General features: G+C 41.0%; 3 pseudogenes; 1 reads left to right on the top strand and 2 right to left on the bottom strand.

Moving 5' to 3' along the window:
* Window positions 1-14,529: 14,529 nt before the first annotated feature.
* Window positions 14,530-15,359, bottom strand: LOC138160935 (kinesin-like protein KIF2A pseudogene; annotated as a pseudogene).
* Window positions 15,360-15,536: 177 nt separating this feature from the next.
* LOC138160934 (kinesin-like protein KIF2A pseudogene) lies at window positions 15,537-16,739 on the bottom strand (annotated as a pseudogene).
* A 2,484-nt stretch (window positions 16,740-19,223) lies between these two features.
* On the top strand, window positions 19,224-21,425 carry LOC138160933 (GTP-binding nuclear protein Ran-like; annotated as a pseudogene).
* Window positions 21,426-25,310: the final 3,885 nt, after the last annotated feature.

Below are 25,310 nucleotides of genomic sequence, written 5' to 3'. Positions count from 1 at the left end.
TTACTTCCATCCCCAGCCAAAGTTCAGCAGCCTGGGCCTTTGCCAACCAAGACCCTGATTCCTCTTCTCCACCCCAAAAGATCCAATATCGGTCAGATCATTTGCAAGTAAGCAGCTTCACCCTACACTCCCTTGTCTCCTGACTGAGCTTCACTCCTTGGGAGGTGCTGACTGGCTGTAACCTTCACACTGCCCAGGAAGCAACAACACCAGACTTTTTGCAAAACTCTCACCCTGGTAGGGTCAGGATGAGAAAAGGGAGCACATGACCAGACCAGTAAGTGGCTCAATCACCATTTTGCTCATGGGAAAGAAGAAATCAGTGCTTAGTCAACAAGAATCAATGACTGTAAGTCAGAGAAACCAATCTACTTAGTGAGATAAAAATGGTTATTTCCCTTTCAGAAATCATCCTTTTATTCATTTAAATTTTAAAATGTATTTAATTCCACCAAAGCCAAATAAATATATTAAAAAGGGGGCAAAATCTTAACCAAAACCCTAGCCTTTCATAAGGCAGAGCCAAATGAATGAACAGAATTCTTTTTATTAAAGCTACTTTGAGGTGTATGAATATGACGAAGGGATTAGACTAGACGACTTCCGAGGTCCTTCTGAGCTCTAAACCTGCGATGCTAGGACTTCCAATTACTTGTCTCTTTGCTTCTGTCACAGAATGGGCAAAAATACTGTGGGGGGACTGGATAATTCAGGATTTAGCGTCTCAGTGACAGTTACAGCCCATGAATCTCTTCAGTGTCCCGTGCTATATCAGCATAATAGATAATTCAAAATAGCAAAATCGTTCAAAAGTCTCATATTCTTTAATATGGAAATCAGTTGTCTTTCAGCTTTAACTTCTAGCTCTGATTTTCTCTGGTTAATGTGAAAATTATAATCGCTTGCTTTGTCTAAACATACAGCAATCAGATAATTGGATATTTGGAATGGTACCCAGGACTACACTCAGAAGTGTGTGTGTGTGTGTGTGTGTGTGTTTGAGGGGAGAAGTGGTACCCAAGATTAAAAATATAACACTGATGAATTCTGCATGGATAAAGTCTAGCTGTATTATGAAACAGAAAGAAATATTAATCAGTTTTGTGATTGCTTTGACAGCTTTCTCATTTCTACCTCTCAGAATTCCTCATTTACTTGTAAAGCTCAGTCCAAATGCTGGCTCCAACATGAGACATTTCCCTATGCCCTGCTTTCCTATCCCTACTGCCTTCAGGAGCAGCCCAGCATTTTTATATAGCTTGACTAGTCCATTTTTCCTTGTTTTGAGCCTGTTTGTGTTTTTCTACAGTACCCCTATTTAAAGACAGCTGTGATGCATATGTCCCCACCCCCTCAGTCTTCTCTAAGCCAAACATTCCCAGGTCTTTCTGTGCCAGGTGGGGTGGGCCAGGTGGCGTAATAGTAGTATCTGCCTGCTACTACCACAACCCCATTCATTTCCCACTGTCTGCAAACTACAGAAAAGCAGTGCCATCTAACCATAAAGTGAAGGTAGTGTGGAATTTGGCCACCAGATGGTGATAACACCAAGCTACCAATGAAGTGAATTCACCGGAGAACAGCCAGTGCATATCTTGGCTTTTACAAAAGATATGATCTCCCCTTACTTACTAGAAGACACTCATTCTACAAACCAATCAGACTTCATCCTCCCATGCCAAGATGGCACAACTAAGTAGTGCGAATACTGGACCCTATTCAATATTTAGGAATATAGGGAGAGGGGGGAAGAAAAGGAAAATAGTACTCTGACATAACAAAATTAAGAAAATCTCTATGATTCTGTCCCCATTCCACATGTGTGAAATTTTCTTCTAATTGTTGTTATTATAATTCAGTCATGCCTAACTCTTCATGACCTCATTTGGGGTTTTCTTGGCAAAAACACTGGAGTGGTTTGCCATTTCCTTCTCCAACTTATTTGACAGATGAGGAAACTGAGGCAAACAGGGTTAAGTGACTTGCCCAGGGTCACACAGCTAGGAAGTGTCTGAGGTCAGATTTGAACTCAGGAAGATGAGTCTTCCTGACTCCAGGCCCAGCACTCTATCCTTTGTGCCACCTTGCTGGCACATAGTAGGTTTTTAATAAATCCTTATTGATTGATTAATGGTGGCCATACGCATTTTTATTGGACACAATCAAATTGTAAAGAAATTGTTTTACTCAATCATTTCTACCTCAAACTTTCTGCTAGTTCATAGGTGAAGAAAAAAATAAGTACAAGCATGTATTTGGAACTACCAAGTCAGCTCAACTAGTAGCTAGAGAAAATAGGGGGATTTCCTCCTAGTGAGTCTAACAACAGCTAGGGCAAAGGTCAGCCATACTCTGGTCTGGTCTCCACCTCACTGCACCCCATTCTGCTTTCCCCACACTGCCCCAGATCTCACTTTATCATCTCTTCCCTCACCATCACAACTCCAAGGTCTGTCCTGGCTTGACTCTATCACTGGCCCACCTCAGGCTGCAGCCACGGATGGTCACTATCTACTCCCCACCAAGGGCTTCTAGTGTCCTGCCCTCATCCTCAAGGAGAGAAGGAGAGACCAGACATCTCTCCAAGGGCAAAGAAAGGGAAACTTGGGGATTCAGAAGGGCCCCTGCCATAGCACAACAGGACACCAGCTTCATACCAGACTGTCATTATTCCTACTTTCTCCCCACAGAAATCTTATATTTTGAGCCTGAAACCACCCTGGGCTCTATAAGCAACCTGACTCAGAACTAGACCTCCACCTTATTTCCCAGTACCTACCTTCAAACCCTCTACCTTCCTGCTCCCCTCTGGGCTTGTTCCCCTCCTTCCTCCTTACAATGTAAACACTTGGAGTGCAGGTGCTATCTTGCTTGCTTACATTTGAATCCCTAGCACTTAGTACAGAGCCCGTCATATAGTGAGTCCTTCAAAAATGCTTCTATCTATCTATCTATCTATCTATCTATCTATCTATCTATCTATCTATCTATCTATCTATCTATCCATCCATCTATCTTCATTTAACATGATCCTAACTGTCCTCCTTCTGAATGTCTTCCAGAAATTGGCATTCTTCCTAAAAAGTAGCACCCCAAACAGAACAGAGTGCTTGACCTGGGCAGATTACATCAGGACTTTCATCTCCCTCCTTCTGAATACCATGTACTCTAAGATCACATGAGCTTTTGGGGTCACCTTTTCAATCACACTGCTTATTTCTATTCTCCCGTTTCTGTTGATCACACCATCACCTAATTCCCAGGGACCCCTGTTCATAACCTCACAATCATATTCTTCCCTCTCCTTTGCCCTCCCTCCCCTCTATCTTCTGTGTTGTCAAGGGTTTTTGACTCTGTGTCACCTTCGTTCCCCTCCCACAGACTACTAGCCAAGTGCAGGCTCCCATCACCCCTCACAGGCTATTAGGAGTAGCCTCTTAATTGATCTCCCTGCTTCCAGACCCCTCAGTCCATGTCCATTCAATCCACTGCTGGCAAAAGAAACTTCAGTACTAAAGCCCTAGGCCTGCACTTCCCTGTGCTTATAAATTTTCTCACCATTTTCATTCTGCTTACTCCCACCTGTATTTCTGGGTGAACAGTTAGGACTCTGGTAGAGAAATGGCAAGGGGGCAGGGTGGATGAATAGCATAATAGCATAATCCTAAAGAATTCCAGACAAGGCACGTGGCTACCGTCTTAGTGTTTGCTTTTTTTGGAGAAGCTCATTAACTTTAGAGCATTGTCTGCTCAAAAAAGAACCTAAATACAAAATAAAATAGAAATTCCCTCAGTAGAACGCAAGCTCCTTGAGGGCAGGTACTGGTTTGTATTTCTCTTTGTATCCCAGCACCTAGCACAGTACTTTGAACTTGGTAAGCACTGAATGAATGTCAGCTAAACTTAATTGAATTATTCTTATTTAAAACAAGTCAAAATCTAAGCAGCCAGCGTCTGATCTAAGCAGTATGTCTCCCTCTTAACTAATAACACGGGATGATAATAGTAGCCTTTATTTCTATAGAACTTGCAAGTTTACAACATGCTTTGCAAATATTGTTTTATCCTCACAACAACCCTGGGAGGGAGCTACTATTATTATTCTCATTTTACATCTGTGGAAACTGAGGCAGTCGGAGGTTAAGTCACTTGCTCAGTCACACAGCTGGTCAGCATCTGAGACTGAATTTGAGCTCAGGCTCTCCTGACTGTAGTTCCTGCCCTTTGTCCCCTGTATCACCTGGCTGCTCCAGCTAAGCAGGAGAGTCTTTCTCTTAGCCATCCCTTGTCACCACCAGTCAGTCCATGATTTCAAGGTGTTCCCAAGTCATCACTTTATTATGCATAATGTAGAAATAAGAAATTTCCTTAGAGAGATGGCGCAGTGGATAGTGTGCTGGACCTGAAGTCAGGCTGACTCAGCTTCATGAGTTCAAATCCAGACTTGGACACTTACTCGCTGTATGACCCTGGACATGTCACTTAAACCTCTTTGCCTCAGTTTCCTCAAGCGTCACATTTGCCGGAGTAGGAAATCGCAAACTACTCCAATATCTTTGCCAAGAAAATCCCAAAGGGGGTCGTGGAGAGTCGGAAATGCCTGAACAATAAATAGAGGAGAGTGGAAGGAACAAAGCAAAAACAAAACTAGGTAAAGTTATTGCAGTTAAGATAAGAAAAGTTTCTACCGGGGAGTGAAGCCCATAACTGCCATAGAATGTCTTGGCAGTAGAACTTGAGACAGAGTCCAAGGCCATGGATTGCTATAATCACTGCATGGCCTTAAGCAATATGTAAATAATATGTAAAATTAAGGAATTGAACTAGATGGTCTAAGCATCCTTCTAATTGTCTGGCCCCTAAAACTGGCTTCCACATAGACTTTCCCCTGCATATTCTTTAGAATTCCTTTCCCCAAACCCTCATGATTCATGCTGGCATAGAGACGTCTCCGGAGTGTTAAAAGCCATGCTTTCCGGGAGCAGATTCTAGCAGACTCTAGTAAACTTAAAAGGTTCCAAATACAGGTACAGCAACAACATAGGCATCTGTTGTCTGAGACTGAGTCTGATGAAATTCAGAGAGCCTCACCAGCAGAAATTTGGTCCCCTCAAACCAAAAATTTTGACCATAACCCATGAAATGGGGGAAAATACAGAATGGCTCTCAAGCATTAAAACATAGCAGCAGGGGGAGGAGCCAAGATAGCAGAGTAGAAGCACAAACGTGGCATGGGCTCCCATTCCAATCACTTCCAATACATGTAAAAAATGACTCTAAACAAACTTTAGGGCTACAGAACCCACAAAGTGACAGAGAGAAACAAATTTCCCACTTAAGGCTGCCCAGCAGCCAGACAGGAATGGTCCATTGCAGCACGCTGGGAGCAGAGCCCAGCCCCATGTGAGCCCATGGTTTTAGCCTCAGGGAGGCCACAACCAGACATGGCTGCAGGGTCTTCAGGAGAGTAGATCACCAGTAGCTGTGGCAGTTTCCAGAATTATCAACCTATAAGTGCCAAAGACAAAGTAAGAGGTCAGTGAGGACATTGGAAACAGAGGGTCGGGGATTGCAGTCTGGCCTCTGCCCCCCAGAGAGAGAAGAGACTGAGGCACAGACCACCGCTGCATGGCTGCTTCAGGACTCCTGGCCTGCAGATTGTAGGGGGTCCAAACAACCATTCTGAGGGGTAATCACTTTTGCTTTAACCTGCTAGGATCTGTATTGCCTTGTAGGGTGAAGGTCCTGGGGTATGTGACCAGGTGTCAGAGCAGGTGGAGGCATCAGAGAAGGCAGCCAACTAATAGCTCCAGTAGCTTCAAAAACCCCAGTGATTTGGGACAAAACTCTCCTCTCTGGAAGTAGAGTTCTACTGTGGGAAAAAGCTCAAAAGTCAAGTAACTGAGTGGCAACATGAGCAAGCAAAGCAAGCATAGCAATCCGACTTCACACTCCTATTTTGGGGACAAAAGGGATCAAAGCAAAGAACAGGAGGAAGACAGTGAAGTCAGAACTCCTGCACCAAAAGCTTCCAAGAGAAATATGAGTTGGTTACAGGTCATAGAGGAGCTTAAGAAGGATTTTGAAAACCAAATAAGAGAAGTTGAGGAAAAATTGGGAAGAGAAATGAGAATGATGCAAGAAAATAATGAAAAGAAAGTCAACAATCTGATTGAAGAAAATAACACCTTAAAAAATAGACTACTCAAATGGCAAAAGAGGCTCAAAAAGCCAATGAGGAGAAGAATGCCTTAAAAAGTCAAATTTGCCAGATGGAAAAAGAATCTCAAAAACTCATTGGAGAGAATAATTCCTTCAGAATTATATTTGAGCAAATTGAAGCTAGTGACTTTAGGAGAAATCAAGATACTATTAAACAAATCCAAACAAATGAAAAAATAGAAGGCAATGTGAAATGTCTCATTGGGAAAACCACTGACCTGGAAAATAGATCCAGGAGGGATAATTTAAAAATTATGGGACTACCTGAAAGCCACGATCAGAAAAAGAACCTAGAAGTCATCCTTCAAGAAATTCTCAAGGATAATTACCCTGACGTTTTGCATCCAAAGGGCAAGATAGAGGTAGAAAAATCCACCAATAACTTTTGGAAAAAGATCCCCCCAAAAAAAACTCCTAGGAATATTATAGCCAGGTTCTGTAATTCCCAGATCAAGGAGAAAATATTATAAGCAGCCAAGAACAAACAATTTGAATATTGTGGAAACATAATCAGGATAACACAGGATCTGGCAGCTTCCACACTGAGGGATCGAAGGGCTTAGAATAAGATATTCTAGAGGGCAAAAGAGCTGGGATTAAAACCAAGAATCACCTACCCAGCAAAACTGAGTATCATATTTCTGGGGGAAATATAGACGTTCAGTGAAATAGGGGACTTTCAAGCATTCTTAATGAAAAAACCAGAGTTGAATAGAAAATTTGACATTCAGATACAAGAAGGAAGAGAAGGTAAACAGGGAACAGAAATCATAAGAAGCTTATCAAATTTGAACTATTTACATTCCTCCATGGAAAAATGTTAATTGTAACTTAATGAAACCTTTCTCAGTATGAGAATAGTTGAAGGGAATATAAATGTATATATATATATATATATATGCATACATATATGTCTATATGGGAGGTATATGGGCATATGAATACATATGTGAGTGTGTGTATATATATGTACAGGTATGCATAGACAGAGGGCACAGGACCAATTTAATAGGAAGGGATGATACTTAAAAGGTAAAATTGAGAGGTGAGACAGGAATATAATGAGAGGAGATGGGGAGAGACAGAATGGAGTAAATTATCTCATATAAAAGAGGCAAGGGAAAACTATTACAATGGAGGGGAAGAACAGGAAGGCAAAAGGGAATGGGTCAACCTTACTTTCATTGAATTTGGCTTAGGGAGGGAATGATCTGCACACTAAATAGGATATCTCTCCTTACAGGAGAGTAGGGGGAAGGGGATGAGTGGGGGGATGATGGAAGGGAGGGCAGGTTGGGGGGTGGGAAGTTAGAAGCACATACTTTTGAAAAGGGACAGGGTCAAAGTAGAGAATAGAACAAGTTGGGGGAGGGATAGGATGGAGGGAAATATAGTCAGTCTTTCACAATATATCCACTATGTAAATGTTTTGCATAGCTACAACCTATATTGAATTGCTTATCTTCCCAGTAAGGGTGGGCGACAAGGGAGGAAGGGAAAGAATCTGGAATTCAAAGTTTTAAAATCAAATGTTTAAAAAATATACATTATTATTATTTTTTTTACTGGGAAATAAGATATACAGGCACTGGGGTATAAAGATCCATCTTGCCCTACTGGAAAGTTGGGGGGAAGATGCGGGAGGATATAGGAGAGAGTAGATTAGGGGAGGGGCTCTAGAGTGGGATCACTGTTTTGGCATGGTGGGTAGGGGAAAGACAGGGAGAAAATTTGTAACTCAAAATCTTGTGGAAATGAATGATGTAAACTAAAAATAAATATAAAATTTAATTAAAAAAAGAAAATAGAAAAATAAAACTAAAAGATAAATTTAAAAAATAGACTAACTCAAATGGCAAAAGAGGCCCAAAAAGCCAATGAGGAGAAAAATGCCTTAAAAAGTTGAATTTGTCAGATAGAAAAGGAATTTCAAAAACTCACTGAAGAGAATAACTCCTTCAAAATTAGATTGGAGCAATTGGAAATTAATGACTTTGTAAGAAATCAAAATACTATAAAATAGATCCAAACAAATGAAAAAATAGAAGGCAATGTGAAATATCTCATTGGAAAAGCCATTGACCTGGAAAATAGGTCCAGGAGAGATAATTTAAAAATTATTGGACTACCTGAAAGTTATGATCAGAAAAAGAACCTAGATATCATCCTTCAAGAAATTCTCAAGGAAACCTTGCCCTCATGTTTTAGAAGCAGAAGGCAAAATGGAGGTTGAAAGAATCCACCTATCACCTCCTGAAAAAGATCCCCAAAAGAAAACTCCTAGGAATACTATAGCCAGGTTCTGGAATTCCCAGATCAAGGAGAAAATGTTAAAAGCATCCAGGAAGAAACAATTTGAATACTGTGGAAACACAATCAGGATGACACAGGAACTGGCAGCTTCTATGTTGAGTGATCGAAGGGCTTGGAATTCGATATTCCGGAGGTCAAAGGAGCTGGGATTAAAACCAAGAATCACCTATCCAGCAAAACTGAGTATCATGTTTCAGGGGAAAATATGGTCATTCAGTGGAATAGAGGACTTTCAGGCATTCTTGAAAAAACCAGAGTTGAATAGAAAATTTGACATTCAGATACAAGAAGCAAGAGAAGCATGAGAAGGTAAACAGGGAAAAGAAATCATAAGGAACTTGTCAAAGTTGAACTATTAACGTTCCTACATGGAAAAACGATAATTGTAACTTAACAAACTTTTCTCAGTAGGAGAATAGTTGAAGGGAATAGAAATGTGTGTGTATGTATGTATGTGTGTATGTGTATATGTATATATATGTCTATTTAGGAGGGTATATGGGTGTATGAATACATATGTGAATGTGTGTATATGTATATACAGGTATACATAGATAGAGGGCACTAGACCAATTTAATAGGAAGGAATGATACTTAAAAGATGAAATTAAGAGGTGAGAGAGGAATATAATGAGAGGAGATGCGGAGAGACAGAATGGGATAAACTATTTCATATAGAAGAAGCAAGGGAAAATGCTTACAATGGAGAACAGGAAGCCCAAAGGGAATGGGTCAATATTATTCTCATTGAATTTAGCTTAGGGAGGGAATGACATACACACTAAATAGGGTATCTTTCCCTACAGGAGACTGGGGGGGGGAAGGGGATGAGAGGGGTGATGATGGGTGTGAGGGCAGTCTGGGGAGGGAGGGAAGTTGGAAGTACCCACTTTTGAAAAGGGACAGGATCAAAATGGAGAATAGAGCAAGTGGGAGGTGGGATAGGAGGGAGGGAAATATAGTCAGTCTTTTACAATATGTCCACTATGGAAATGTTTTGCATAGCTACACATGTACAACCTATACCTAATTGCTTCCCTTTCAGTAATGGGGGATGGGGGGGTGACAAGGGAGGAAGGGAATGAATCTGGTGCTCAAAGTTTTAAAATCAAATATTGAAATATAATATATATATACTATTATTAATATTATTTTACACGTAACTGGGAAACGAGACATACAGGCACTGCAGCATAGAGATCCACCGTGCCCTACTAGAAAGTTAGAGGGGGGATGGGAGAAGATATGGGAGAGAGCAGGTTGGAGGAGAAGTATACAGTTTGATCACTATTTTGGGGTGGTGGGTAGGGGAAAACTGGGGAGAAAATTTGTAACTCAAAATCTTATGGAAATGAAATGAATGATATAAACCAGAAGTTAATAAAGCATTTGATTAAAAAAAATTAGGTGACTTGGCCAAGGTTACACAACTAGTAATTAACAGATTCAGGATTTGAACCCAGGTCCAGTTTCTGTGATGGGAATGGAAAAGTACTAAAATTTTTAGGATTTTAAGGTTTACATAACTCTTTTATAAATATCTTATTTTACCCCTACAACAATCTTGGAGGTGAAATATTATTATTATTATCCCCATTTTACAGATGAGGAAACTGAGGCAATCAGAATTTAAGTGGTCAGTCTTGGAACTAACTAGTCAAATGTCTGAGGCCACATTTGAACTGTCTTCAGGACTCCAGGTTCAGTGGTCTCTCCCCTGCCACCTAACTGCCTCTATAAATAAAATTTTGAAACCAGAAAATAGAAAGAAGTATTACCTAAATTAAGAGTTCTTACCTGGAATTTATTGATAAATTTCAGGGGGTCAATGGGGGGGGGTAGAAATGGTATCTTTTATCTTTACTAATCTTTGATTTCTTTTCTACTCCTATGCATTCAAAACATTATTCCAAGAGGGGGTCTAGACGATAGGGCTCACCTCATTGCTAAATGGGTCTGTGAAAATGAAAAGACTAAGAAGCTTTGCTCTGAGTGGGCATATGACTCACTGCCCCTCCTTAGTCAGCAAATGACTGAATTTGGGGAGTTGGTTTGTAATATGCTGAAAATCAACCAGCTGTGTTACTCGGGGGCACACACACACACACACACACACAGCTTAGAGTGATGAATGTGAGTGAACTGACCATGACAGAGAAGACTACAGTTCATGAATTAGCACCATTTGCAAAAGGGACTGAGTTGTAGGGAAATTCTATTCACAATTTAACAGCACCCTATGAGTCAAAATATACTTTGATTCCGACTGAAAAAGTAGACACAGAAAGTTTCCATGTTTAGATAAGTGGGACTAAGAAATGAAATAAGTCAAAAGAATTTGGCCAATCAGATTTACGTATGATATATGAGTCATTATTAATTTCTTAATGAAGCATTGGGAAATGTATTGAGCAGCAAACATGATAAAATATGAAAGGTTGTAGTTAACCCTTCCACATAGGGGGGTGGGGTTGGGAGCACGGCACCCATATGTGAAATTTTTTGGCCCTCCCTTCATACCAGGGAAGTCAGAATTTTTTTTCTTTTGGGTTGGTTAAGTATTTGGTTGTAGGCTATATTATACAATGCAATACACATATTTTATGCATTTCTGAGTTTCTAAACTTTTTCTGTGTCATCAATTGGCTTTTACATGTCATCTATGGCTTCCACAAAACTTCCTCAAAATTCCCATTTAATTTCTTATGCCAACCCATGATATATTGAAACCATGATGGGGAAAATCACAATGTAGAAGGAATAACTGAACATTATAATAAACAGTCTATAGGGGTTCTTAACCTGAGGTCCTTGACATTTTTTCTTAATATTTTGAATACTATTTTAATATAATTGGTTTCTTTTTAAACCTTAGATATAGTTTTTCATGCATTTAAAAACATTCTGAGAAGGGGTACATGGCTTCACTAGATTTCCAAAGGGCTCTATTACACATACAAGAATAATAACTCCTGGATTAGAACAAAGATTAGAATAAATGCAAAATGAGAGGAAAGGAAAAAGGTTTCCTGTAAAAGATGAGATGTTAGTTAGGACTTGAAGGAAGCTAGGAAAGCCAGGAGGTAGAGAGGAGAAAGGGGAGAATTTCAGGCATAGGGAACAGTCAGTCTTCACAGGACATCCTTACATAACCCAGTTAGACTGTGAGCTATCCGAAGACCTGAGACTATCCTTACCTTTATTTTATCCCAAGCACTCAAAACAGTGTCTGGCACAAAGGAGGTATTTCGATAAATGCTTGCTATTTACTTGACTTTGGTAGGAGCTCTGGAGACCCCCAGGTGAGTCATGGATATGCTGGTCACAGACCAGAAGGTTAGGATGCATGATAAAAGGATAGGTTTAGGGCAGGGGTGGGAGAATCTGTGGCCTCAAGGTCACATATGGCCTTCTAGGTCCTTGGGTATGGCCTTTTTAAAGAGAGTCCAAGTTTAACAGAAGCAGAGGGAGATACAGTGTCTTATGCAAGAAACAGCAAGGAAAACAATGTCACTGGATTGGAGCAAATGGGAGTGAATATAAGAAGACTAGAAAGGTAGGAGGGGAGCGGGTTGTGAAGGGCTAAGTTATTACAGTAGTCTAGACAGGGAGATATTATGGAGTGTTCTAGAAAAGTTGCAGTGGGAAAGGGAAAATGACATTGTGATGTATTCGGGATGCCACTGATATGAGTGCTCCCTTCACCAATGCAGATGGCAACCCCTTCATCCTATTTTCTCATAGATAATGCAGTGAGTATCAGATGCTTTCCTCTGGCTCTTTTTAATAACTTGAAGAGTAAAGATATACTTCTTGCACTCCCTACCTCTTGTTTTTCCTTCTAGCTCTATGGCCAGTCTGCCTCCTTTTCTTGTGTTACATTTTCCTGATGATGCTTATTTTGGTTGGGGGAGGGGCAGGGCAGGAGAGGGAGACCTGCCAGGGAGGAGAGTAGAGTCACAAAACCTTAGAAGTTCACCTCTCTCTTGATAACATGATTTGGCAATTGCAGGTGAGATGCCCGATAATTCTGACTCTTCACATTAGGGGAAATAGGGGTTGATAGTGCTGGTGTGCCTTAAGGAGTAAAAGATCTGCGTTTTTTCCCCTTTTCCTTTTTTAGGATCACTGACACAGTAATCATAGAGACCTAGCGACTTATCTTCTTAGCTAGAGTGAAAATGGCACTAATAGCTAAGGCTAACCCCTACTTCTGGGAGAAAGGGCAAGGAGAATAAGACAGAAATTGCTAATCCAGACTATTTTCCCCTTATTTTCGTAAGACCAAGCTTTCTGATTACCAGCCTGTAAAATACTGGAATTATGATATACCTTCCAATTCCTCCTTGCTCAAAAAATAGAGTATGTATATATGATTGTATGCCCAACTGTCACTTGGATTCAAAGGCAGGCAGCTCTCAGTTCCTCATCCAGCTCCCATCTCATATTGAAGCTCCAGTCCACCTCAAGTTCTGTTTCTCAGAAGACAAAGCTTAACAGAGCCAAAACAACATTCATGCACATTGCCTGTACCATCATCAATTCACTATATGCCTGTGAAATCAACAGAGACCCACAACCAAGGTCTGAGAACTCAACACAAATGGTCAGTACAATCCCGGGATCCTCCGAATCCCTCCTCCAGGACTTCTGAACACATACAACCCAAAACTCCTCTTTCAGGGCTTTCAGTGAGGTCCCAGGGCTTCTGTACAAAGTATCACAAACAAACACCAACACAAACAGAGAAGACCGACATAGAGTGCCTGGATACACCAGTTTTCTCCTTCTCAACTCTGCCACCACAAGAATCCTCAGTTCTGCTCTCTTCTCGGTTCTTTTCTTTTCTCAGTTCTGCTGTCTCCAGCTCGAGCCTCTCCTTATATATAGTCATTAGCTCTTCCCCTTCCTGTTGCTCACAAGTTCTAGGGTTCACAAATTGTGGGGTTCACAAGTTCTGTTTCTCAACAAAGACTTGATACGATCATGGGCAAGAACAGAAACAAGGAGTCAACTAAATAGCTGAAAAAAGGAGGTAAATCCTTCTTTGCTTGCCATTACGATATATCACATACATGAGTTTGAGCCAATTCTGATGCCGGGTCAGGCTACACCAACCTGAGAGCTCATCACTAGGCCTCTGCTTTTGATGTGGAATAGTAAGTCCTTATGGAACCTGCCCAGGTAGCTTAGCCTGCTCTTCAGAGAGCAACAGCTTAAAAAAAAAGCAGCAATCTAATTAAGTGGTTTAATAAACACATAAGTTAGAAGAAGCTAAGACTAGAGGGGACGTTTTCTACTGTGAGAATCCAGGGCTGAAAGGGTTCTGTCTACTTTCAATTGCTTTTTTGGTAACGAGTGTTTATACATCGCCTTTAGATTTGCTCAGTCACTCACCAGCAACCAGACATTAACTGGGGAAGTCAGTGCACAGTGGCCTGTGCAGCAAATGACACTCCCCATGCATGCTTCAGTGATTCCCAATCCCAAGAAATCTCAGCTCTGGTATTCTGCCCTTCAAGAATAAATCCTAGTTTCTTTTTTTCACACTGACAAATAAGGAATGTCATTTGTTAAGACTGTGCTTCATAAAGAGGAAATTTAGGATAATAACCTTAATCAAGGCACACAGTTGTCTCTAGGAAGGGACAAGTACAGTACAATTTAAAAGGGCTCTGTTGGTTTTTGTAGGAAAATTGAACAGTTGAAATTAAAATCTGTAGCTTTTTTTCTTTAAAGTCCACAGTCTTACTTTATTATAAAAAAAATTGGCAAGGATCTCTAAATATAAACTTCACAATTTGAGTAAATGAAACATTAAACAAAATGCGGCACAAATCCCAATTTTGTTTGGTTGTGCCACATGCACTAGAAAGCATTTTGTAGACAAAGGAATGTTTCACACCAATTGAAACGTCATTCTGGTGAAGAGCAGAATATTTGCACAGACACTTTAAAAAGTTTTTAAATGTTCAAATGCCAAAGTAATAAATGTTAGAGTATGGAGGGCTCCCGGGATCCTTTAGCTGCAAGTGCCTCTTTTAAAGGGCTCATGGTCTCTGGATCCACCTGTCTGCTGGCCAGCTCTTCCTGTGGGGCTGCAAGAAAAGATTTCACTTTATCTCGAAGTCAGGAAGAATGTCTCTCTTTTGTTCAAGAATCTCTTCAAGCTCTGTCGCACATGAAGCTACACCATAGTCCACTTCAGTAATTTCTAGGGGGACTTTTTCATCTAGGCATCGAACAGATTCCTGGAAGACTACCCAGTGATTTACAACTTGCTATTCCATTTCTTCCATCTGAGAGACAGCTTCATGAAAAGTGAATAACTGTGGAGAAACCTCTTCTTCATTTTGTTCCCAAACGAGCTGAGCTCATCTCTCTGCGGTGAACTCCCCACTGCGTCTAAATCATCCATGTGGTTTGGAGGATGATGCATAATTGGACAGACAGATAGCAGCAGCAACGAGATCTACAGTCAATTCTTCTACCCTATTTGCATAGCTTAATGTGTTAAGAGAGTTTTCACAGGATACTATCCCTGGAGAGATGGTAACAATCACGCATGTGTGGGAGTTTTCTCCTATGAATGAATCTCTTAGCCCCCCAGTGAGTTTACTCGCTCTGAAGAGAGTATGAGGTTTATTTCTACCTGAGGCTCTGATGCATGCCTAGAGGGCTAAAAGGCTTTTTTTTTTAAAATTAATTTCAGTACCTGCAAGCTGAGTTTGCCTTTCTGCACTAGAAGAATCTGCTCCTCTTTCATTTCCAGCCAAATCAATGAGAGAAAATTTGCCATGTGATTTTCCTTTCCTTCTGAGGATAATTTATTTATTTATTTATTTTTTAAGCCACCGGGGTTAAGTAACTTGCTCAAGGTTACACGACCAGTTATTTCTGGGTGTGGTGCTGAGTATCTGAGCCTGGATTTGATCCAGGTCATCCCGACACTGGAGCCGGTGCTCTGCTGAGCCACCTGGCCGCCCCTATCTGAGGATAATTTAAAAGACTGCACTTCTCCATGGTGAATGTGCATTTGTAGAGGTCTGCCCAGACGCTGTGCAGCTGTTGCCTATTTCAATGAGCTTCAGGACATCTTCAACACATTTAACCTGGAGCTATTGTAATCCCACAAGTTGAACTTGCTGTTTACCATCCTCTAACCCTCTCAGTTTTGTCTTCCTATTAACCAAGTCAAATACCTTTCCACTAGAAATTTCTAAAAAGGTTACATATCCTTGGAGTTCAAACTTCTTATAGTTTAGTTTCTTTAGCATGAAAAAGACATCTTCAGCTGCTAGTATATATATATATATATATATATATATATATATATATATATATATATATATATATTCCTTTAGAACAATCTTGATTCTTTCCTGAAAAGTCACCACCCATGGTCCCATTGCCTCTTTGACCATAAGCAAAGCATGTGGCCATCCCCAGATATGGTTTCTACTAATGCTCTAGCTGTCAGTCATTTCATTAGGAGCTGAGTCATCAAAGGTGCAGTCAAAAGGAAATGTTTGGTTCTCTAGGCACCTCATGAAGGCCACCTTCTGTTTTGGTTCATGTACCACTGTAACATCTTTCCTAGGGATCGTGATCCCCAAGTCTGTCATTGCCGGCTCTTTTTTTCTGCCCGGTCGTTTCCTTACACAAACCCATATCCTATGTTCATCAATAGGATCTGCTGTTGTAAGTGGTCTAGAACCCAAGCTTCCTCTGAAGTCTCTGATCGTACACGGGATTTCCTAATTTGGTTTGTAGCATCAACCTGCTGGGCTCTTTTTTTCCTGGGGTCTTGCTGCTGTGCCTCCTTTCCTCACGTTTTCCTTGCAGTTTCTCTGCTTCCTTCACACAGCTGGGTTTTCTACGTGAAGGGGACCCAGATCCCTTTTTTGCAGCGTGAGCTGGGGCTGCATGTGAAACACCGCGGTTCTGTTGAGCAGCTGGAGACAATTCAGGAAACTGACAGAAAACGCTGTCCAGGTCGGTCTCTTTACTTTGTGTCTCCATTTTGTATCCATCCAACAGTTCCACTTGCACTATCTGCATATGAAGATGTTACTGTAGCTTGACGTATTCGATCATGGCGCTGCTGTCCCGATCTGGATTTTACCGCAGCTGGCGCTGCCCTCACCTCTTAGGGAGAAGAGACTGAGGAAGCCAAGGCTGGTGCCAGGCTGGGAGGGAAGGGGCGCGGGAGGGGCTGGGGCGGTGGCGGAGGAGGAAGAGGAGGAGGGAGGGAGGATGGGGATGGGGGCGGGGGCACTCAGGAACCGTTATGGGCAGGAGCGGCAGCGGGAGCAGGGAGGGAGAGGGAGGGACGCGGCGCCGAGCTACACCCAGTGTACTACACATGGAATGGAGGTGACCTTAAAGTTAAAAACTAGGCCAATGAGAGAAGAAAAACCTCTGCGCAGTTTCTGCTGAACTGACTGGGCCACAATGGGCTCTGCATCTTTCATATGAGGAACTAACTAAATTCGAAAGGCTTCACCCATGTCTAGAAGACTGGCCCCCAGTGATGATGGTTTGTTTGGGTAACACCTCCTCCAACCACCTACAAAGAATCACAGCAGTGGCTGTGATCTTTAATGACAGGGAGTGCCCACACTGGGGATTCTAGAAGCAGATTTCCGGGGATTCAGAAACTTGTTTTAGAAAATACTTCTGCATTTATTTCAGTGTAATTGGTCTGCTTTGTAATTCTATGTATTGTATCTTATACACTTTAAAACGTTATTTCAAAAAGTGTTCTAAAAACTTCACTAGATTGCCAAAGAGATCTCATGACACAAAATAGGTGAAGAAACCATATCCTACACCATAGAAGTGACAGATTATATGACTTTGAACGAGATGTAGTATTTTATTTTGAAGCTCCCTTTTTCACATTCAGAAATGGAGTGGAAATGATCCTGGGTTCTCAAAGTTATGCCAGCCAAGTGCCAATTCTTAAACATTCTACCAAGAAGTTAAGACTGAGTCTGGCAACAGGCTCTGGTGACTGTAGACCAGCCAAATTGTATGGTAAGTCTAATCACCAAGAGGTTGGTGGCCAAGTAATGATTTTTTTCTTCTTTTTTTTTTTTTGCACAGCATTTCCTGACACCATCTACTAAGGTATGGAGCTGGGGTTCTGCATTGGAAGAGGGAGTGCTAGTACTCCATTGAAACCACAGATCTTGAAATATTGAATTTAGTTTTTTTTTTAAGTTTAGACTTCACAAAGAAAAGATCCCATGAATTAAGTTTCACAAGTAGGAATGTTTCTTGAAATTAAGTCTAAGCTCCCAATCTGCTACTGGGACAGCGATGAGAAACTTTCTTGCCCTCTGCCACAATCCCTAACATAACATATTCCCAGAGGAGCACAGGCAAGGAGATAGAGAGTTTTGTGAGTAAATATTGATCTTGTATTAGTTTGTGGGAAGGCTGAAGGATGCTGTGGCTCTCAGTGTTATTGTGGCTTCTGAATATCTTTGGTACTATGTTCTGGTGTCTAAATAAATCCTTCAGTTCTATCCTCTATCTGGAGAATCTGGCATATTTTGTGTTTGAACATCATGCAAGACTTATAGTCACGATCTTTATCATTATCTTGGGTGCTGTAAATATTGCATTGGTGCTACATCAGTCACAGTGCAACACACAGCACCTTAGTCCCAACATTGTGATGTCCTTGGTCATCTTCAAGTACAGAGGATGAATGACAACTATGTGCTATACATTGTGTTAACCACTTTATAAATATTAAATCATTTGATCTTTACATCAAACTTGAGATGTAGCTGCTAGGATTTGTCCATTTTACAGTTGAGGAAACTGAGGCAGGCTACTTGACCAGGGTCAGACAGTTAGGAAGTGTCTGAGGCCACATTTGAACTCAAGCCTTTCTAACTCTTGGCCTAGGGCTCTTCAACAGCACCATCTTGACTTTAGAGACCATCTAGTCCAACTGCTTTGTTGCCTAGATGAAACAATGGAGGAAAACTGAAGACCAGAGGGGTTAGGGTTATGTAATTTCCCCCCACCCCAAACAAAAGATTGGACCTAGATTCCTTAGCATCAATGCAGTCATTTCGCCCCTATGTCATGCTACCTCTCAGTTCAATTTTCAGCATAATTACTTTGAGAAACCTGGAGCCTATCTAAGTAGAAATATCTAGCAAGCAGATGGAAATGTAGGAATGGAGATTAGGGGAGTGGTTGACTTGCTTAGCACAGTGCTTGGCATATAGCAAGTAGATAATAAATGCTTGTTGACTGATTGATGAGGAACCGATAGATTTGGGAATCATCTTTATACATATAGTCATTGAAGCCATGAAAGTGAATGAGATATCCAAGGGAAAGAAAAAAGAGAAAGTGGTGTTGAATTTGGGAAGGATGCTTTGGTGCCACCTGAAACTGGCTTTCAAGAGCCATTGTTTAAATTTTCAGTGTGAGCATTTCACACCTCTGAAATCAGCAAATTCCTCACATCAGGAATGGACATATCATTTTGTTGGTTGTCCATGATGAGATAAAGTGTTAATGCAGATCAAGCTTAAAAATATATCTTGTCCTTTTTTCCACTAGAGATCCATTTGTTAAGCTTTCCCAGCATACCCCTTAATTTAAGAGTATACTAGGTTCAGTTAGGCAGAGATGGAGAAGCTTCTGGAACACCCATCTTGATGGCCACCCAAGGAGAACCCCAAGTGCAGTTCAAACTTGTATTAGTTGTATATGGAGGTACTGGAAAAAACACAGTTACAAAATGTCACTTGACTGGTGAATTTTAGAAGAAGCATGTAGCCACCCTGGGTATTGAGGTCTATCCTCTCATGTTCCATACTAGCAGAGGTCCTATTAAATTTTATAGATGGGATATAGCTGGCCAAGAGAAATGTGGTGGCGTGAGACATGGTCATTATATTAAAGTTCAGTGTGCCATTAAAATATTTGATGTAACATTGAATTACTTGCAAGAATGTACCTAGGGGCGGCCAGGTGGTTCAGCGAGTAAGAGCACCAGCTACAGTGTCAGGATGGCCTGGGGATCAAATCCGGGCTCAGACACTTAGCACCACACCGAGAAATAACTGTCCGTGTAACCTTGAGCAAGTTACTTAACCCTGATTGCTTTAAAAGAAAAAAGAAGAAGAAGAATGTACCTAATTGGCATAGAGATCTAGTATGAGTATGTGAAAATATTTCTATAATTGTGTGACAACAAAGTGGATATTAAGGACAGAATAGTCAAGGTGAAATCAATTGTCTTCTACAGGAAGAAGAATCTCCAGCACCGTGACATCTCAACCAAGAGTAACTACAACTTTGAGGAGCCCTTCCTTTGGCTTGCTAGAAAATGGATTCGAGACCCTAATTTGGAGTTTGTTGCCTGGCCTGCTTTTGCACCTCCAGAGGTTATCGTGGGTCCAGCACTGGGAGCACAGGATGAGTGGGACTTATCAATTTCTCAGTGTAACAGCAAGCACTCTAGCATAGCCAGGAGGGCTGCTAGCACAGGTTCTTTGATCTGCTTTTCTAAAGGAAAGCAACTCAAAAGGGCTTAACAATCTTACTTTAATCAAACATATGTCATTCACTTAGTTTAGGGGAAAAGTCAGCACCCTGAACTTCAGAGAATTCAAACAGAAATTACAAGCAGACAAAAAATACAGACAGAAAATAACACAATTAAACAGACAAACAGACAGGGCTTCCAGCTGTTTGACCATTATACACATACAGCTAATCACCAGAAAGAAGCACCAACATTTGTGTTTTTTCAAAGGGGGGGGGGAGAGGGTCAACGGCTGCCCAGAATCTCATCTGGTCAAATCATATAACTCTTCCCATGAGTGAGCCCCAAAGCAAAACCTCACTTCAGAGGTGTATATAGCCTTCTCCAGGGTCAGAGAACATCACAATTCTCTGGATCCACTGCTTAATTACAAAGTAACAAGATGTGGACCTTTCTGGAAAAACAAGCCTCCCCTAAACAAGTTTCTCCTGTGGTCTCTGATCCACCCTTCAGCAAGCTCCTCACACCACAGGCTCCACAGTGACCACATTCAGCCTATTAGGGGGAAGAGGATATTTTCAAATCAGGAAAGGTCCTCAAATTCCCTTAGGCTTATTAAGGGGGCAGGGAAGATCTTCAGATTCCCTTACCATTACATTAAGCCCCAAGATCTTTCATGCCTATTACACAGGCAACTTATATCTGAATTTGCATGAACATCTCTCAAGTACAACATAATCCCCACAAAATAAACACATCCCATTTGCAAGATACATAACATAACTCATTCATTACCAGAGAAGCCACAGGGTCTTTAATACAAAATATATAACATTATAATCCCCTTGATGCAAAACAAAAATGTCCAAAGAAAGTCCTTCTTGGGGGTGTGTCCTTCTCCCCAAGCTGCCCTTGCAGACTTCCTCCTGGCACTCTCAGGTGCAGTTTTAACACTGCTCCAGCCCCCACTTCCAAGTCCTGAGGGGTGGCTGAACAGCCAAACCAACAGGGTGGAGTCCTTGGGGGTCCACAACACTTCCTCCCAAACAACATAGACACAACTCCATCCTCCCCCTGGGTCCCAAACCAAGAAAACACATTCAGTGCTCTTGCCTTGCTGCACAGTCCTTATATTGCCCTGGGTCTGGATTCTGAACTCCTGGGTTCCTCCTTCTCTCTCAGGATCTGCCTGCTGCTGGCTTCTGCCGGAGTCCTGATGCAGGCTTACACTCACACAGCTGCACTCCCTGATGAAGATGATGACCTGCAAGGGAATGAAGCTAGAGCCCAGCAACAGAAGGCTAGTTTTATAGGCAACTGTGCTGTGATGTCAGTGTGTAGTGTGTTTGCCACTTTATTATACAGCTGAGTAGAACATGTGTTCAATCTTTGGGATGCTGAAGGAAATAAATAGGCTTTGGAGTGAATTTAGCAGTTTAAATACATACATATACACACACACACACACACACACGTGTGTGTGTGTGTGTTTAATTCATATTTTGGACCTGTGTCCTTAGCTGTTTTGGGCCACAATTATGTCCCCTTGAATCTCAAGTATAAGACTGCTGTGGTCCCACCCCAATATCCAGTGGTGAATCTTGTTTGTTACTATCATTCCAATTCCCTTTTTTTTAGATCATAATAAAGTTGTATTTCAAATATCTAAGTGAGTGAACTCTTATCTCTTGTTTACAATAAGCATTTTAAAACCTGTTGTGTAAGGTCTGTGGTACATGTGTTCCATGTTACTATTTAAATGACTCACATTTTTATGACTAGTAGTTTTAAAAATGTATTTCAAACATATGATCAGTAAGATACATCTGAGTCATACATTTCACAAAGTAAATCTAGGGACTGGACAGGTTACAAACTTTGTGCTGCTTTTAGATGACTGGTTACAACTTGGTAATAAAGTTAAATGGTGTGAGTATAAAATATATGTTAAGCTAAAAGTTTTCACACTAGTTAAGTAGTATACCTAAGGTTGCTTGTGGAAGAAAGGTAGAGTTGAAAAAGAAAATAATCACATGAGAATGGTACATTTTTCCTTTGTATGAGCTGTCAATAGAATATAATTTTAATTTATGTGAATTAAGTATCAATTGAATGCAGCTTCTTAAAGACTATATTGATTAACATACAAAGAAATGATAATCATGCTTTAAAAGGGTGGCTTGAGGTGAAAATGGAAAAAAAAAACTAGACTCTGTTAACTTCAACTGTGATAAGCTTTAAATCCACTGTAGGCAAAGTATTCTTCTTGGGAAGGAAGCATATCAAGACAAAAGTCATTATTCAGGTAATGCTGTGATGACAACTACCGGAAAAGTGAGAAAATGGACCATATTCAGTGATGTCAATCTAAATTGAAGCCTTGGAATGAGTTTTGTATTTTGGGGTCTATAATAAAAGGGAAACTTTAATTAAAATAAAAAGAGTCTACTACCCAAAATAAGGGTGAAAAAGGAGAAAGGAGAAATAAAGGAAACAGACAAATCATTAAAAAAGGATTTAAGAAGAAAAAGATAAAATGAAAGAGAAAGAGAGAGAAAAAGATAAGAAAGAGAATCAGGAAAGTGTCATATCCTTGAAAGCCAAAGGAGGGGAAATTGAAAAGAACGAGAGTACGGTCGACCATTTCAAATGCAACATTAGGGTCAACAGCTAATTGACAGCAGAGAAAAGACCATTGATCTGGTAGCTGGTAGGTCAATAATGACCACATTGAAGAGTGGTTTCAGTTGAGTAGTGAGCATGGAAGCCAGAATGCAAGAGATTAAGGAGTGAACTACTAGTAAAGAAGCAGAAGCAGATTGTAGAATACTTTTTCTTGACCTGGTGACACTTTAAATAGGTTTATACTCCAAAGATATCAAAGAAAGAGGAAAAGAACCCATTCATACAAAAAAAATTTATGGTAGCTCTTTTCCTGGAGGCAAAATATTAGAAACATGGGGGTGAGGGTGGGGTAATTCCCTAGTGGTAACCAACTTTAAACAAGTTATGGTGCATGTGTGTGATAAAATACTATTGTGCTAGAAGAAATGATGAAGGGAATTATTTCAGAGAAACCTCTGAAGACTCATATGAACTGATATAAAATGAAGTGGGCAAAATAAGGAGAAAATTTATTAAAGCAACAACATTGCAATGAGAAACAACTTTGAAAGACTTAGGAATTCTGATCAACACCATCATCAAGTACAGTTCCTACACACTCATGATGAAACATATTAATATGTCCATACAGAGAAGTGATGGACTGTGAGTGCTGACTGAAGTGTTTTTTTTTTTTAACAAAGCTAATACAGTAACTTGTGTTACTTGACTCTACATATTTGTAATGGATTTTGTTTTTCTCACTTTTTCAGTGGATAAAACAATGGGAAGTGGAAGAGAGAAGATTCAGAACTGGAAAAATAAAATTGAATTTTTAAAAAGCAAATTGTTCGGGGGTGGAGCCAAGATGGCGAAGTAGAAGCAGGACCTCCACTGTGCTCTGACTTCCACCTTCCCCAATCCATGTAAAAAAGGGACTCTAAACAAACTTTGGAGCTGCAGAACCCACAAAATGACACAGAGAAGCTAACCTCCTGCTGAGAACAGCCTTGCAGGCTGGCAGGAATCCAGTGCAGCCCTCTGGGAGACTAGCCCAGCCCCACAGCTGAGGCTTTAGCCCCAGGGTGGGCCTGACCAGCCACCTGCTGGAGGGACTCCAGATCAACAGCAACTGTGGCTGTTTCCAGATTTATCCACACATAAATGCAAAGGACAAAGTGAGAGGTCAGTGCGGTCTTGACTTTGGGACCCAGTAAGTGGGAGTGCCTGGCTTTTACCCTTGGGGCGAGAAGCCGCTGAGACACTGGCACAGCCAGCCAGCCCCATGTGGCGGCTTCAACTCCTGGCCTGCAGAGTGTAGGGGGACCAAGCACCAGTCTGAGGGGTAATTGCTCTTGCTTTAACCCTCTTGGATCTGGATTGCAGTCTAGGGTGGAGGTCCTGGGGTGTGTGTCCAGCTTGCCAGAGCATGTGGAGACCTCAGAGAAGGCACCCATCTAATACTTCTGGCAGCTGAGAAAACCCCAGCGTTTGGGACAAAACCTCCCCTGCCTGGTGGCAGAGTCCTACTGTGGCAAAAAGCCCAGGGGTCAAGTGACCTGAGGGGCAACATGACCAGGCAAAGAAAACAAAGCAGACAAAAGATTCCAACATTAGACTCCTATTTTGGGGACAAAAAGGAGCAAAGCATGGAACAGGAGGAAGACAGTGAAGTCAGAACTCCTGAACCAAAAGCTTCAAAGGAAAATACAAGCTGGTTACAGGCCATAGAGGACCTTAAGAAGCAGATAAGAGAAGTGGAGGAAAAACTGGGAAGAGAAATGAGAACAATGCAAGAAAATTATGAAATGAGAGTCAACAGCCTGACTGAGGAAAATAACACCTTAAAAAACAGACTGACTCAAATGGCAAAAGAGGCTCAAAAAGGCAATGAGGGGAAGAATGCCTTAAAAAGCAAAATTTGCCAGATGGAAAAAGAATCTCAAAAGCTCACTGAGGAGAATCATTGCTTCAGAATTAGATTGGAGCAAATGGAAGCTAATGACTTTATGAGAAATCAAGATGCTGTTAAACAGATCCAAACAAATAATAGAATAGAAGGCAATGTGAAATATCTCATGGGAAAAACCACTGACCTGGAAAATAGATCCAGGAGAGATAATTTTAAAATTATTGGACTACCTGAAAGCCATGATCAAAGTAAGAACCTAGAAATCATCCTCCAGGAAGTTCTCAAAGAAAACTGCCCTGATGCTTTAGTACCAGAGGGCAAAATAGAGGTTGAAAGAATCCACCGATCACCTCCTGAAAAAGATCCCAAAAACAAAACTCCTAGAAATATTATAGCCAGGTTCTGGAATTCCCAGATTAAGGAGAGAATATTACAAGCAGCCAGGAAGAAACAATTTGAATATTATGGAAACACAATCAGGATAACCCAGGATCTGGCAGCTTCTGCACTGAGGGATCAAAGGGTTTGGAATATGATATTCTGGAGGTCAAAGGAGCTGGGATTAAAACCAAGAATCACCTACCCAGCAAAACTGAGAATCATGTTTCAGGGGAAAATATGGTCATTCAGTGGAATAGAGGACTTTCAAGCATTCTTGCTGAAAAAACCAGAGTTGAATAGAAAATTTGACATTCAGATACAAGAAGCAAGAGAAGCATGAGAAGGTAAACAGGGAAA

The sequence above is a fragment of the Petaurus breviceps genome, unplaced genomic scaffold, assembly GCF_028583685.1.
Source record: "Petaurus breviceps papuanus isolate PSGF00001 unplaced genomic scaffold, PetGlider_PUasm1.0 183, whole genome shotgun sequence".
Lineage (NCBI taxonomy): Eukaryota > Metazoa > Chordata > Mammalia > Diprotodontia > Petauridae > Petaurus > Petaurus breviceps.
This window is presented reverse-complemented; position numbering and strand designations above follow the sequence as displayed.